Source organism: Mirounga leonina, unplaced genomic scaffold (genome assembly GCF_011800145.1).
Source record: "Mirounga leonina isolate KUSES-001 unplaced genomic scaffold, KU_Mleo_1.0 Mir_115, whole genome shotgun sequence".
NCBI classification, from domain to species: domain Eukaryota; kingdom Metazoa; phylum Chordata; class Mammalia; order Carnivora; family Phocidae; genus Mirounga; species Mirounga leonina.
Window position 1 is genome coordinate 69,282,406 of NW_023270268.1, and position 17,656 is coordinate 69,300,061.

Consider the following 17,656-nt stretch of genomic DNA (forward strand, 5'->3'; position numbering starts at 1 on the left):
TTCTCCCTCTTCCCTCTGCAGCTCACCCCTCCTTGTGCTGTCAAATAAATAAATAAAAATCTTTAAAAAAATAATACAGCCTACCTAGTATGGATCCATATATTAGCTGAACCAAGTCTTTCGCTAAAACTTCAGTAGACTTCAGAAGAAAGCTATTAAAAACATATAATACCTTTCTTGATATATAGTGTAATAGGCCAGCTGGATTTTCAGGTCTAAAATCCTATGCCTCTAAGATTGGAACATGTTCCACTTCAATCAGATGCTGCAAGTGGAGCGTGTTTGTGGAATGTTGGAAGTGGTATCGTGCATAGAAGCAGAACTACATAGTTCACCCTTAGAACATCAAACACATGGATTATCTGCAGTAAGTTTAAGCCAGAGTATTGAGTTTTTAATACCAAAAAATGAAAAACATCTTTTCCAGCCTTCAAGCTTTGTTCTCCACCTCTGAGAGGTTGCTATGTTAGTTTTAGAAGCAGGCATATATTTCTCAAAAGAGACAAAAGATCTTTACCCAAAAGATATATAACTTTAAGACTCATGATGTAAAGACCTTAGATTGAAGGGACTTGGGAAAATAAAGGAAGTCAGAAAAGTCTCTTATGAGCAACTTTAGAGAAGATGATTGAAAATGTTACATATAAAAAAGAACCCAGCAGTGAACTGGGCTGTTTAGATAAAAAACAAATCAATAGACCACAGCTTTAGTTGCTCTTTTTACTTCTTTCTCCAAGACTAGGAAAAACCAAACTGTTTGATATCCATTATCATCCCTTATACTGTGTGCATACACCTAGAGGAGGAAGCGGCCATAGGAGGAGGCCGAGGTTCAAAAGAGAAGAATGCAAAAGAATGAACAGGGATGGAAGTGATCCATCCAAGAAAGACATATACTTTTGAAATCAGAGCTGAGTACAAAGAGATCAGAGTAAGACATATTGTGTGAGCATGAGCCTCATAAAACAAAAAATTATGTGCCATATTTTGTTATTTATAGAGAAGACCATCTACCAAGACTCAGTGACTATTTTGGAATGAATAAATGTGCCCCCAAATACCTAAAACCCACTTTTCAGAGAAAAGCTGTAGCCTTAGGTTTCCAAGGAGCATACCTCCTATATTGCTATATGAATATGATATTAAATTTCTAGTGATATGTGAGTGTAACTCTTATTTATATACGTTTTATGGCTTACCATTCATTTTCATGTACTTTTGCTCATTTAATTCTCAAAATTACCTTATTCAATATTAAAATATTCATTTCAAAGATGGAGAAACAAAAACTAAGAAAGGTTAAATAAGTTGCCCAAAGTCTCACAAGTAATTATAGGCAGGGCCAGGACTCACGTGTAGAGTTTTAGGTTTAAATCCCATACTATTCCCAGCAGTTATGACAGTAACTAAGCAGGAAAAGGTTTAGGGCATATACAGCTGCTTTATCCCAAAGAGTCTATGTTATGGGCACAGTCTCATTTATCTCAGCATTTCAGAAGGGAGGCAAGAAATTACTGTATTTCCATTTTGCAGCAGTTGTTCTTCTGTTTCTCTTCACATTAGACCCCCCAAAATTGTTGCCATTCTTTCAAGAATGCACAATCTACAGAACCAACTAAACTGAATAATCCTTTTGTCTACCGCTTATAGATTAAGCTGAAATCCCCTGAATGGGTGAAACCAGCAGTGGACAAATTGGAGCCTCATGCTGATGTTATTGACAACATTCACCTACTGAAGGGATGCAGCCCTGACCTGCCTTAATTAATGGAGTAAGATCCTGCCTCTGTTGTCAAGGTTCTCCAGGAGGAGAAAGAGATCAGTCAGCTAAGTTTTAAATAATTTTAATAAGAAAAACAATGTAATCCTTTAAAGATCAGCAACAAAGTAAAGATCCTTGGGAAAATAAAACCTGAACAGAACTGGTTGGCAAACATTTGAAGATTCTGCTACTGAAAACCACATGTGCCACAAAAGCCAGTCAGATTGATCTGTGTATTTGGGCAAGCTGTGTCTCATCCCTAGACCTGGTTTCCCCCTCTTTAAAATAAGGATTCTGATAATTATTTCCCTTGTAGAGCTGTGAAGATTGGGAATATATGTAGTACCCAGTAAATGTCAGGATCCCCTTTATTTCATGTTTCTCCATACTTAGCTTCAATGTTTGAGATACTGTCACTGAATTTCAGCTAAATGCCTTGCTTTGATGATGAGTTTTGCTTCCAACAGCAGCTGAATGAACTAAAACGCTGCACACTGGGGGTTGTGGGGACAGTTAGCAGTGGCCTCCGAAAAGATTTTATAATCCCTCAGTGCTTTATGTCTAAGATTCTTTAGGTCTCTGAAAGCCATGAATGTTTATATCTAAATAAGAATCTGAAGCTAACCTAGACATTCTGAAGCTTAAGGAATAAGTTTTCTTCTGTTTAGTCACCAGTGGGAACAGAGGAGCCCAGCAAACTTTTGCAGAATATTCTCTTTCCCTGATAGTGCAAAAAGAGACAGAAAAATCGGCAACATGATCTTGAAACCTGAACAATGACCTTCAGGAAATGTCAAAGTGAGAGTGACACAGTCACTGAGGAAAGAGGGGTAGGGTTATTTTGAGTAGGGTTATTTTTCCCCCAAAGCACACTTTGAAACATGAGTTAAAGCAATGACTCTGTGATCATAAAAATTTTATGCCAAGAGCATAGCATTCAAGGCTAAAAGTGCTGAGAATGAGAGAAAGTTTAAAATAGAATTATGTGTTTCTTAGGTGTCAAGATATATAAGCCTCCATCTGATCACATAGATGGTACAATTTCAAAGTGTCTGTAAGATGGATTCTATACCATTTATTTCCAAACTTCAGAATTTTATATTTTTATTAACCAGTGAGGTTGTATATGAAAAGAAGAAACAAGTGTGATTGTGGGTCTTGCTGTGACAGGTCATATGTATTTAACTCACTTTTTCTAAATGGCAGGTGTCTCAATTCAAAGGAATTGGATCCTATACAGATCCTATAGCACAGTATCTTCTATTCCTTCGGTAATATTGGAAATTGATCTACACTTAGAATTAATGTCTAAAGACTTCTTTTTATTTATATATTATTAAGTTTTCAAGTACAGAGAAAACATTGCTGTTCCTGCCTTCATCATCCCCTATAAATAAAATTTAAAATGTTAGAAACTATTTCAAACTATATATAAATACAGGTGATGTCCATTTGTAAGGTGATTGCTTCAGTGGGAACAGACTTCTCTTAAACCTCAGGAGGCATGATATTTCCTTCCTGACTGAAGTCCCTGGCAGTTAAATAGTGTGAATCCCTGAAGGGGAAAAGCAAATACAGAGAAAGTGCCTTCAAACTCAGTAGGGAAGGGAGGAGAGTGTAATATCCATATATCCCCCTTTTTTTTTTTTCGTTTTAAATTCTGTTCCTGTTTGGTCAAAAGTCAAAGGCATTTTTCTTACATGTTTACAGTTTCTAAAATGAAGAAGGATGAGATAAATTCTCCTTCCTTTAATTATAACAGTGTTACACTGCACATTCACTGTGATCTTTATACAGTCAGAGGCCAGAGAAAGCATTTTTGACGCAGGAGTATTTACTGGAAGCAAATTTAAAAAGTCTTATTTCTGTGGACACTGTGTGTTAAGAGAATTTCAAACCAATAAATATACCTATCCCCAATTAAAAGTTAAAATTAATCAGAATGATGAACTAGGTGTCCTTGGGCATGTCCTAGAACTTCTCTAATCCTCAGTTTCTCCATCTATAAAGCTATTTCTCACTGGACTTTGGAAGTGCTCAAGTGACTGCACCATTTCACACTACCATCAGCAAAGTATGAGCTGCAGCGATTCTGCATCCTCACAGCACTTGGTAATGTCAGATTGTTGTTGTTAGCCATTCTAGGTGTGGAGTGGTTTCTCATTGTGATTTTAATTTGTACTTCCCTAATGAATTATAATGGCGACCATCTTTTAGCTGCTTATTTGCCTTACTTGCATCTTCATTGTTGAAGTGTCTGTTTGAATCATTGATCCATTTTTAAATTGGGTTGCTTGTTTTCCTATTATTGAATTTTAAGCTTCCTCATATCTGCCTCCTCGTATCTTCTGCTCAGTGTTCTATAATGTGGTTATTTTTTTTCTTTATTGAGTACAAGGAATTCATTAGATATTCTAAGTACTAAAATCTTTAAATATCTTCTCCTAGTCTGTGATTTTTTTTTTTCATGTTTGTAAGGTATATTCTGATGCAGTTGAAAACATAAGTGAATTTATCAGTCTTTTCCTTTGTGGTTTGTAGTTTTTTGTGTAATATTTAAGAACTATTTTTTCTATCCCAAAACAAAAAAGTTGTTTTCTTATAAAAGTTTGAGCTTTTTTTCACATTGTATTATTTAAATCAGCTAGATTTTTTTTTTTATGTTGGAAGGTAGAAAACTAATAGTATCTTTTTTTTTTTCCATTAACTCTATTCACAACTGAACTCCTATCCTTGTCCTATGTCCAGGTTCTCTCCTCTGATCCATTTTTTACATTTTCTGTGACTATTTCAAGACTACATAGTCTTATTTGCCTTGGATAAATGTTTTTCTAATAGCCCTACCTATCTTTAAGATTATACTGGCTTCAGTGATCTTTAGAATAGAATGTTTCCGGGTGCCTGGGTGGCTCAGTTGGTTAAGCGACTGCTTTCGGCTCAGGTCATGATCCTGGAGTCCCTGGATCGAGTCTGGCATCAGGCTCCCTGCTCGGCAGGGAGCCTGCTTCTCCCTCTGACCCTCCCCCCTCTCATGTGCTCTCTCTCTCTCATTCTCTCTGTCTCAAATAAATAAATAAAATCTTTAAAAAAAAAAAGAATAGAATGTTTCCTTGAAAATTTTATTATAGATGAAATTGCCTAAAGTTAGATTGTTTATCTTGGATATTAGTTTCTAAACTTTTAATTGTGAAGTATTTTCACATTCATGGAAAATTTGCAAAATTAGTACAAAGAATTCCCAGAAGTTCACCCATATTCTCCAAATGTTACCATTTACCATGTTTTCTCTCTTTTGCTTGCTCTTCATGTATATATATATATAATCTCCACAAATACACACACTAATTTCTCAACTTTCTGAGACATAACGCATATTTATACCTAAATATTTCAGTCTTTCTAAAAGTAACAATACACTCTATCTTCTGGTTACAGGACAATTATCGAAATTAAAAATTGACATTAATACAGTACAATTATTTTGTACTTTGTTTTCCATACTTTGTTCAAATTTTGCCAATTGTTTAATATATATTATGGAACAATGTATTAATGTGTGGAATACATGCCACTTTTTTTGATCTGGTATCCAATGCATTTAGTTGCTGTGTCTCTTTAATCTCTTTTAAGTACAATATGTATATATTTTTTTAGTCTTCTATAATTTCTCTCGGGAATATCAGTGAAAAGGTTGTGCAAGTTTTTTATTAAAATTATTCCTAACGGGGTGCCTGGGTGGCTCAGTCGTTAAGCGTCTGCCTTCGGCTCAGGTCATGATCCCAGGGTCCTGGGATCGAGCCCCGCATCAGGCTCCCTGCTCCGCGGGAAGCCTGCTTCTCCCTCCCCCACTGCCCCTGCTTGCTCCTGCTCTCGCTGTGCCTCTCTCTGTCAAATAAATACATAAAATCTTAAAAAAAAAAAATTATTCCTAAGAATTTCATAGGGTTTTTTATGGTATTTTAAATAGATTTTTAAATACAATTTTTATTTTCTAATTGGTTATTGTTAAACATATTATAATAATTTATTTTAGCATATTTCCCTTGTATCCTATGTCCTTGCTAAGTTCATTAGTTCTAGTAGTTGTTTTGCAGATTCCTGAGAACTTTCTACCTAAACATCCTGTCATCTTCAAGAAGATAGTTTTACTCATTCCTTCCTCATCTTTATGACCTTAACTTTTTGGGTTGTCTTATTCAAATGACTGGAATCTCTAGCTGCATTTAAATGAGAGGAGTGAAAACAGACATCTTTGCCTTGTTTTCAAACTTAGGAAGAAAGCATTTATCATTTCTAGGTAAGTTTAATATTAGCTCTGGGTTTTTGCTGATATCCTTTATCAGAATAAGGAATTTCACTTCCATCCTTAACTTTCCAAGTGTTTTTACCATAGACAAATTTTGAGTTTTGACAAATGCTCTTTCCTGCATCAGTTGAAATACTCATATGGATTTTCTTCTTTATTCTGTTAATATCGTGAGTTACACTGGTTGATTTTCACCATGACAAACCATTTTTGCATTCATGTGATAAATACCACATGATAGATTCAAATTAGTACCCTACTGCTATTCATTAAATTTTGTTAAGAATGTTAAGAATTTTTGTAGCTAAGTTCAGGAGAGATGTTGTTCTGTAGTTTTCAATTCTTGTAATGTCTCTGCTTGATTTTGGTTAATACTACCATAGTGCCCACGTATGGTGAGTGGAAAAGTGTTCCATACTTTAAAAGAGTTTTTGTAGAATTGGAATTATTTGTTCATTAAACATTTATTTGAATTCGCCAGAGCTACAGTTTTCTTTGTCAGAAAGTTTAAAGCTATTAATTCAATTTATTTAACAGTTATAGAGCTATACTATCTACTATTCAATTTATTTCTTCCTGAATGAGCTTAGGCAATTTGTGTCTTTCAAGGAATTTTTCCATTTCATCTAAGGTCTCAAATTTAATGGCATAAAGCTGCTCAAAATATTCACATATCACCCTTGCAATAGCTAGAAGATCTATTATCATTTTTATTTGAAATATTTTCTATATCCCCTTGTGATTTATTTCTTCACCCATGGATAATTATGTTATTTTATTTCCAAATATTTGATACTTCCTAAATATTTTATTATTGACTTCTAATTTAATTCCCTTGTAGTTAGAGAATATATGCTTTATGATCTCAATCCATTTCAATTTATTGAGATTTATTTTATGGTCCAACATCTTAGTGAATGTAGCATGGATTTTTCTAGAGTTATTGAGTACTGTGTTCTATAGATATCAATAAAGTCAAAATGGCTGATAGTGTTGTTCAAATACTCTAAAGTTTTACTAACATTTTTGTCTAGTTTTTCCACCAGTTTCTGAAACAGAAGGTTTTAATTAATTTAATTCTGTCATTTTTTGCTTTTTAAGTTTTAAGATTCTGTTATCAGGGTTAAACACATTTATGACTCTTATGAATTCCTAATAAATAAATCCTGTTCTCATTATGAAATATTCTTTATATTAGTAATACTTTTATGTTTAGTATTATTCTGTATTCAAGGCTATTTTATCTCATGTTAAAAAAGCTACACCAGTCCTCTATGTTCTTTTTTCTTTCTTTCTTTCTTTTTTTTTTTTTTTTTACTTTTGTGCAACTTTTTCCATCCATGTAGTGTTAACCTCTTTCTTTATATCAAAATGCTTCTCTGGTAGAAATAACTGGATGTTACTTTTTTTTTCCTTTGATAATCTGCCTTTTAACTGGAGCATTTATTTTATCTATATTGGAATTGGTTAGTTAGATTTAGGTCTGCCATTTTATTTGTTTGCTATGTGTCCTTTTTCTTCCTCTGATTCCTCATTCTTGGCTCCTTTTGGTTTATCTGTATGTGTTTTAGAATTCAGCTTCTCAGTTTTACTCCCTTGCTTTATTTTGAATGGTTACTCTAGGAATTATAATGTGCACTCAATTTTTCTCACTTTACTTAGAGTTAATATTGTAGTAACTTTGAAAAATATAGATCCACTTATCCACCCACACACCCTCTATCTTTTATGTAATTTCAACATTTGGGTCATCTCTAATGTGTCATCCGTTGTTTGCTTTTTTTTTTTATTTAAGATGTGGTCACATTTTCCTCTATGTGTATGTGTGAAGTAATTTTAGATTGTATTCTGGAAATTGTGAATGTTATGTTGTACACTCTGGATTCTATTATATTGTTTTAAAGAATATTGTTTTGTTTCAGAAGTCAGTTAACTTGGTTAGAATCATATTGTAAATTCTGATGTGTCTAGTAGGTGGTAGCTTAGGTCTCATCAATTCTCTAGCTTTAAGATGCAAGCTGCTTTCAGTTTGCTCTATGCATAACTGGCTCCGGAATCAATGGGAGACAGGCTGAGTTCAAACACAAGACTTGGGGTTTCCTTTCTCTAGAACTTTCCTTTCTGGTACCTCCCTTCATTTTCTGGTCTCCTTGGTTGTCTTGACTTCATTTGCAAGTACCTCTGGCCAGAAGAATGGTAGTCTCTCAATCACAGCTTTGCTGTTTCTGCACTTCCAAGACATCAACTGTGACCGCCCTCAGGGCAAAGCAACAAAATCCAGGGAGCTCACTCCATGCCAGTCACTTGCTACTAGTTTCTAGTCCAATCCGAAATCTGCCATTATTCAATCTCCAGAGCCCTCAGTTAATTAGTTTTACTGTGTTCAAATGTTAAAGCTGTTACTTGTAAGAGAATCAACTTGTTAGGCACTTCCTCCTCCAAACCAGAAGCCCAGAGTCTCATTAATTGTTATATTTTTCTCTCTTCTTGGAGGAAGGGCCTTAGATCATTTGACTCCAGTTTTTTACTCCAGATGACCCAAATGTTGAAATTACATAAAAGATAGAGGGTGTGTGGGTGGATAAATGGATCTATATTTTTCAAAGTTACTACAATATTAACTCTAAGTAAAGTGAGAAAAATTGAGTGCACATTATAATTCCTAGAGTAACCATTCAAAATAAAGCAAGGGAGTAAAACTGAGAAGCTGAATTCTAAAACACATACAGATAAACCAAAAGGAGCCAAGAATGAGGAATCAGAGGAAGAAAAAGGACACATAGCAAACAAATAAAATGGCAGACCTAAATCTAACTAACCAATTCCAATATAGATAAAATAAATGCTCCAGTTAAAAGGCAGATTATCAAAGGAAAAAAAAAGTAACATCCAGTTATTTCTACCAGAGAAGCATTTTGATATAAAGAAAGAGGTTAACACTACATGGATGGAAAAAGTTGCACAAAAGTAAAAAAAAAAAAAAAAAGAAAGAAAGAAAAAAGAACATAGAGGACTGGTGTAGCTTTTTTAACATGAGATAAAATAGCCTTGAATACAGAATAATACTAAACATAAAAGTATTACTAATATAAAGAATATTTCATAATGAGAACAGGATTTATTTATTAGGAATTCATAAGAGTCATAAATGTGTTTAACCCTGATAACAGAATCTTAAAACCTAAAAAGCAAAAAATGACAGAATTAAATTAATTAAAACCTTCTGTTTCAGAAACTGGTGGAAAAACTAGACAAAAATGTTAGTAAAACTTTAGAGTATTTGAACAACACTATCAGCCATCTTGACTTTATTGATATCTATAGAACACAGTACTCAATAACTCTAGAAAAATCCATCTAGGATTATTTTCCTTCTACCTAAAGAAAATTCCTTAGTTTCCTAAAGAAAATTCTTCAGTAATTTCTTCAGTGTTGGTATACTGACAAATTTTCTCATATTTTGTTTTTCAGAAAGTGTCATTTTACTCACACTCTTAAAGAATATCATCAATACATTATAACTCTAGGTTAGCAATTATTTCAACACTTTGTCGATAGCATTCCTTCACTTCCACTCTTCATTATTTCTGTTGAAAATTCAGCTATCATTCTGATTATTGCTTCTTAAAAATATATTTTGGTTTATATTAAAATTATCTCTTTGAATATGATTTTCAAAAGTATTACTGTCATGAGCCTCCATATGTTTTTCTTTTAAAGTTTCCTACTTGGGATTTCTAGGATTTCTAGACTCAATAGCTTGATGCCTTTCTTCAATTTTAGAAAATTCTCAATCATTATCTTCTTAAATATTGTCTCTGCTTCATTCTCTCTCTTTTTATTCTGGGACTAAATTATACATAAATTATACATAAATTATTCTGGGACTAAAATATACCATTTTCTCTCAATGGTATGTCTTATTGTTTTTATCGAATCTAGTTCACCAATTCTTTTTGGCTACTCTGCTATTAATTCCATCTATTGAGTTCCTAATTTTGGTTATGTATGTTTTTCAGTTACAGAATTTCTATGTTCTTCTTCCCCAATTACCCACATATCCTACTTTTACAACAAATATCCTCATCTCATAAATAAATTGTTATTAGATTTGCTAACTGTTTGCTTTGTAGATTTTTCTATTAGAAAAAATGGTTTTTGTAATTACTTTAAAAAGTCAGCAAATCTCCATTGCTTTATTCTATTTCATTAATTTCTACTTTAATCACTATTATCATCCTTTGTTTTTCCATAAGGTTTACTTATTTTTTTCTAACTTTCTGTCTTAAACACTTGGCTCACATATTTTTGCTGTTTTTCATTTTATAAAATAGTTTAAGGCCACAGATTTGTTATGATTATATTATACCCATGTTGTTAATTCCTAAGATAATTAATCACATTATATATCTTATTTTTATGCCAATTTGTAAATACTCTACAATTACAATTTTGTTTAGTTTACTCTTTAACCTGAGTTTAGGTTACATTTAGAGTGTATTTTCCTCCTTTTTCAGACTCAACTAAAATATACAAATCAGTTGCAATTTCTGATGAGCTATTAAAAATAATGTTCTTCATATTCTGACACTCCTGACCTATGACTACACCCAACAGGAATGAGATTTGGGATTATTTTCTAGAAGTACAATGCATCATTTTGGTTAAAGGGTAAAATATTTCATTCAACCTTTCACCCTCAAGAGCTGTTTTTAATTTGCTCTTTTATACTGCTTGCTCTTAGGGAAGCCAGTTGCCAAGTCAGTGAATGAGCTTAGAAGCTGGTCTGAGATCTGCCAATAGCCACATGAGTGAGCTCAAAAGTAGATCCTCCTACAGCTGAACTTTGAATTGATTGCAGACCTGGCTAGAACTTTGACTACAACCTTGTCCAAGACCCTGAACCAGAACCACCCAGCTAAGCCACTCCACGATTACTGACCCACACAATCTATGAGATAATAAGTGTTTGTTGCTTTAAGCCACTAAATTTTAAAGTAATTTGTTACACAGAAACAGATAACTGGTATGCCTTCCATTTCTTTTTAACCAACATCAAATAATAAAGCAAAATCCCAATGGGTAAGGTAGTGTAACTAAAAAAGAGAATCTGACTAAACCAAGTTAAAACAAAATATGGTCAAGACTCAATTGTCTATAAGTAGAGAAATGGAAGATACTCATTTCCCCAGAGGAGATGATGAGAAACCTGTCTATCTCCCCCTGTGATCAGGAATAGAAGATCCAATGATGGGAACCAGAGGAGATGAATGGCATTTAGTATATAGTCTATGACCCCCAAATGCTGCTCTACACATAAACCAAATTCATGGTCATGGCCTCACCTTCCTAGTCTAACACCTCAGGAAGCTGTATCACAGAAGTATCTTTGGCTTACTTACAGACTGCTGATTGATATCTGCTCTACAATTGAGCTTCAGGTTCATAGTAATGCTGCGTATTCCAATCTGTTCTGTCCTTATATGTATTTAGCACAAGGAATTATGGTTTTAATTGGATCCAAAAGCTAAAATTTCTGTGTAGGATATTTATTTAAAATCACATAAGAAATGCTATGCTTTATCAAACCCTTGGGAAGAATTCTCAAGAGAATTACATTTCCTGCCATGGCTTTATCTCTTTCACCATATAAAAAATGGGACTTTTCCTTCTGGAGTGTTTTAAGATCTCTGACATCTAGTTTAGAAAGTGATAAACGTGCAACTTCAGTAATATCTTGCTTTAGTCACAGGAAACATCAATTGACGGAGCTATGCCTGTGATGTTCATACAAGTGCTCTCTATCATACCCACATTTTTCTGTTACAATTTGGATTTGGTCCTGTCACTTGACTTGTGGAGAATGGGCTATCTTGTTTCAAAAATATCTTTTCCAACTATCAGTCATCATTAGTGGAAACATCTTTTTTTCTTCCTGCCTCATCCTGTCTAATAATTCAATAAGTATACTTTCTCAATCACATTTTTGTTGTCTTTTCTCCACTTATTCTGCTTTGCTCCAATTTTTCATTTTAGTATAGCTGCTCCCAATTCTGCTGCCTTTTGAAAAATTGACATAAATCTTCCTTCCTTATATGCTTTCATTCTCTTCACTTGGCAAACCAAGGATCCTGAAACCCACAACAGACACTTTCTATTCCATTTAGAAAAGGCGACCTATGAATATCTATAGATGTGTCATTATAAACAAGAGAGGCATTTGAGGACATGTCCTTTAGCCAAGTTGCTCTTATAAAGCAGTACACCATACTACAGAAGGGCTCAGGCTTTGACACAGGTGGACCTGGGTTTTCACCCCAATTTGGTTATTTAAGTGTGTGGCTTTAAGGGAAGTTTTATATGCTTTCTGGGTATCAGGTTCCTTACATATTAAACAGTATTTACTGTTTAATGATGTTTTTAGGGGTTTTTTTTTTAAGATTTTATTTATTTGACAGAGAGAGACACAGCAAGAGAGGGAATACAAGCAGGGGGGAGTGGGAGAGGGGGAAGCAGGCTTCCCGCAGAGCAGGGAGCCCGATGCGGGGCTTGATCCCAGGACCCTCAGATTATGACCTGAGCGGAAGGCAGACGCTTAACGACTGAGCCACCTAGGCGCCCCAATGCTTTGTTTTAAATATAATAATGCATACCAAGTGCTTTTAAAAGAGCATGGAATATAATAAATGCTAAGTATTAGCCCCACCTCCTCCAAAAAAGTTGGTTTATTAACTATATTGTAATATTATAGACTTTCCTATATTAATGAGGTAGATATTTTTCCATCATTAAGTATATGTGGAAATTTAGCCTGCAAGACAATCGTAGGGAACTATGCAGCTTTTTAAACAGAGTTTATTTCAGATATTTGTGGACACAGAGTTGGCTGATAAATAATGTAATAACCATATGTGGTTAAATGTGTGCTCTATGTCAAGAAATGTATAATGGCCATTAGATAGATAGGCAGATCAATAGATACATAGGTAGATGATTGGTAGATAGATAGATAGATAGATAGATAGATAGATAGATGATAGAATCATAAGATCACAAAATTTGAAATATGAAAAAAGACCTTAAATAATTTTTAATGTAACCCCTAACTTGACAGATGGAGAGAGGGGAAAGATGAAGCTGATTTTATAAGAACACAGTTCTCCCAGATTTCATTTTTCTGCTATTGCCACTATACCAGTAGGTATTCTGTAGATATTTCCATAGAATCCTGCAGTCAAATTACACCAAAGAATTTACAATCCTTTGCAAATATTCATATGACATTAAACACTTAAAGAATTTGAATTAGAAAGTCTTCCTACAGATCATTGCAGATTTGCTGCTTTTTTGATACAGCAAAACACTTTGTCTGAACTATGTACACACCTGCATTTGACTCCCTTTTTATCATTGTGAGTGGGACAATAAATGACCCTGGAAGTAAAAATGGATTTCCTACTTAAAATCAATCAAGCACAGACAATCAACATGTGTTGAAAGTAATAAATACACTTATTGAGTAAAATTCCTGAGGTATATAACCTTCTCTAGGTCAATATGTTAAGCCTTTTGGCAAAGTTTATTAACATTCTTAAAACACTAGAAGAAAAAAAAAAAAACTCCCTGATTTCAGATTCAACTAAAATGTACTGAATGTCAGCTATGTTTCAGGGATTGTATGGGGTACTTTTACATATATAATCTTAATTAATTTCATAACTCTGAAGGGCTTGTAGAATTTACATTTAACTGATGGTGAAATTAATGTTCACAAAATTAGGTTACTTATCTACAAGCATACATATATATATGAATGAGAGAGCTAGATTTCAAGTCTGAGTCTCAATTTCAAACGAAATGTGTTATACTGTAATTGCCTCAGAAAGCCTCTTGGGCTCTTTGTTTATGTGTTTGCTTTTTGCCAAGAAAAAGCAATATTAAAGAATATTCAGCAAAATGGATATAAATCAAATATAATCCTATTACTTTGGCATCAGTTTTATTTTTATGTGTGTGCATTCCCCGGTGATATTTATCTAAAAGCATTCATAATTATATGCAGGTTTAATCCCAGTGTCTGCTAATTTTTATTATCATTGTGACTTATTGAACATGCTACCATGGTTTTGCAAATGCTTTTTGCTATTCTTATGACTGCATGATATTTATCACTTTGTTAGACAATTATTTATTCCATATTCCATTAATATTGGAAATTTAATACAATAATAAATAATCTTAATAGCTTCTCTTGTTTTGTTTAAATATTTTTTGAGATACATTTCCACTAATTAGACTCCTGAGTTAAGAATGTGGATTTTTTTCTCTTTATATGTACTGACATACTGCTTTCAAAAAGGATTATATAAATTTGCACTATATGATTGACCGATCTTGCTCTACTGTTTACAACACTGGAAGAATACTTTTAAAAATAGCCTAATATAAGAACAGTATTATAGTTTAATTTGAATTCTTTGACTTGTGATAAGTTTATGTTGCTCCTTGTGTAGATGTCTTCATCTACGCTAGTCTTAATTTAAATTGACAAAGCAATAGCAGAGAGGGACAGAATGATACCCAAAGTATAGAAGATATTTGTGAGCAAATTATGGACATTCTTCTTTTTTACAATTAAATAGAGCAATGGTCCTTGAGTCAATCAAGAGCTGAACTGTCTTCATTATATTTCATTTAATTATTAATATTAGCATGGGTAAACTATGATGTAAGTGCTGAAAAAAGTTTTTATTCTGGAAAAAGTCTGGTAAACTGGTAAAATATTTTACCAAAGGTCTTTAATCATTAATTTTATTCATCAAATATTAACTCACATAGGTCACAGGGCACAAGACACTTTCCTCATTTTTTAATAGGCTTGTGACACACTGCTATTATCATAGTTACTTATGTGCATGATATTTCCTCTATATGATTCTAGCATTTTTTAGACCAGAGACTCTGTAATGCTCATTTTTACCATAATTAAATTTTTCACAAATCATAATGGCAAACTTGTTAATAAATTATTGTTTTTGGTCATGACCAATTGCACAATGGAAAAGTCCACTCATGAATGTGCTTAATAGCCATAAATCCTACTGGATGAATGGTAAGAGTTTATCCCAAATCACTCATTTCAGGTCAATATTTGTTTATAAACTAGAAATCATCCAAACTTCATATATAACTTAAAATATATAATATTTAAAGGTAGATCTTATATAATAACATAGAAAAAAGTTTTTATAAAACATAATTTGAGACATAATGCTAAAAAAGTATATCTATTATATCAGATTTTGACATACACTACAGCAATTATAATGTTATGTGTATTAGAGGATAAAAAGACATTAGAGAAAATGCAACAAATTGGTAATGCCTTTAAAGTGTGAAAGTTCAGAGGATTTATGGTATTTTACATCTGTACATTTGAAATTATTTTAATAAACTATTATTTTATGATTAGGAAATAAAAATATGCAAATTTAGAAGAAAAGTAAAATGAACAAAAACTAGCATGTATCTTGAGGATTATAACAAAAAATATTGTTATAGTCAATAAAAACATCAGTTTCATATTAACGTTTGGTGATACTTTCTACCTAAATCCCAAGTTTTTAAATGCTATTATAACACCCTATTATTAAGATTTTTATTTTAAGAGGTAGTACATTTACTACCTTTTTTTTTTTAAAGATTTTATTTATTTATTTATTTGAGACAGAATGAGAGAGAGAGAGAGAGAGCACATGAGAGGGGGGAGGGTCAGAGGGAGAAGCAGACTCCCCGCAGAGCAGGGAGCCCGATGCGGGACTCGATCCAGGGACTCCAGGATCATGACCTGAGCCGAAAGCAGTCGCTTAACCAACTGAGCCACCCAGGCGCCCCATTTACTACCTTTTAAAAGTGCCAACTATCTTTGATTTTTTATTAAAATGAGTTTCAATTTTGCTTTGAGAATTCTATGTCACCCTCTTTGATTTACTAGATAGAAGGTTCTCAAACTTTTTGTTGTCAGGACCCCTTGACACTCTTAAAGATTGACTTCCAAAGAGCATTTTCTTTTTTTTTTTTTTAAGATTTTATTTATTTGTTTGAGAGATAGTGTGAGTGAGAGAGACAGCACATGAAGAGGGGCAGAGGGAGAGGGAGAAGCAGGCTCCCTTGCTAAGCAAGGAGCCTGATGCAGGGCTTGATCCCAGGACCCTGGGGTCATGACCTGAGCCTAAGGCAGACACTTAACTGACTGAGCCACCCAGGTGCCCTCCAAAGAGCATTTTCTTATGAGTTATATCTATTGGATTATTTCTATTCCAAATTAAAACAGAAATTATTACATTTTTAATTTATGAATTCATTTAAAAATAATAATCTAAGCCCATTTCATGTTAGCATAAATAGTATAATTTTTTTAAAGATTTTATTTATTTATTTGGCAGGGAGAGAGACAGCGAGAGAGGGAACACAAGCAGGGGGAGTGGGAGAGGGAGAAGCAGGCTTCCCGCAGAGCAGGGAGCCCTATGCGGGGCTCGATCCCAGGACCTCAGGACCATGACCTGAGCCGAAGGCAGACACTTAAAGGCTGAGCCACCCAGGCACCCCTAAATAGTATAATTTAAAAATATAAATATTTTGCAAAAAAATTCAACACAGTGAAATTATTTTGTATGTTTGCAAGTCTTTTTAATTAACTTTGGCATAATAGAAAATACCTAGATTCTCATATCTGCGTCTGCTATCAATGTACTGTAATATGATGTTTTTTTAAAGTATATGAAGAAAGTCCAGCTTCACACAGGTACGTATGTAAGTTGAAGAAAGGAAAAATATTTCCACAGTCTTTTCAGGATACTGAAAATCAGTGAGTGATAGTTTATTAAAATTGGTTGCTCTATGGAATCTGAAACCATATCAATAAACATTTTGTTTTCTGTCGACATTAAAATACAATGCCTATTTGCGACTTGGACTGGATATTTTACTCATTCATAGTTATACATTGATCATTTGGAAAATATCAGTTCACAGCTTGAGCAAATCTCCCAGATGTTGACATGTTTCATTATACGATATAAATAATTCACATTCATTAGTATCATCACTAATCTCATAAAAGTCTTCAAGCAGATTCGGCCTTGTGGGAGTATAGGCTGGCCAGTTGCAGAAGACTCCACACTCAGAAAGTTCCCCGGTTTGGTTTAATAGTGCCCTGCTATTGCTGTCTTGGAATTTTTAATAATCTTATCTTTGAACTTGTGTTTTGTAAGTGAAGCCCAATGGGATAATAAAGCAAAAAGATATGTGCAGTATGCAGCATGCCAGCCATTCCTTGGTGCCTCATTTACATACCATATACACAATGCTCCACAATCACAAAGTTCCTGTGTACCCACAGCATGGGAATTCAGTGAGATTCAAAGTGCAGAGTAAGCTTGTTAAGCCTATGACGAAGCTGGGGTGCTAACAGCCCTGAGAAACCACACTCTGCAATCAAATCAGAATTTGCTTTGAATGCACAAAAAATGCAGTGTTTTCTAAGAAAGATGAAGCACCTAGGAACTCTATCATATCCTTTGTCATTG

General features: G+C 33.7%; 1 pseudogene; it reads left to right on the forward strand.

Annotated features, from left to right (window-relative positions):
• The first annotated feature begins 244 nt into the window (after positions 1-244).
• The window catches only part of LOC118000714, a 70,947-nt pseudogene continuing 53,535 nt past the window's right edge, over positions 245-17,656 (forward strand).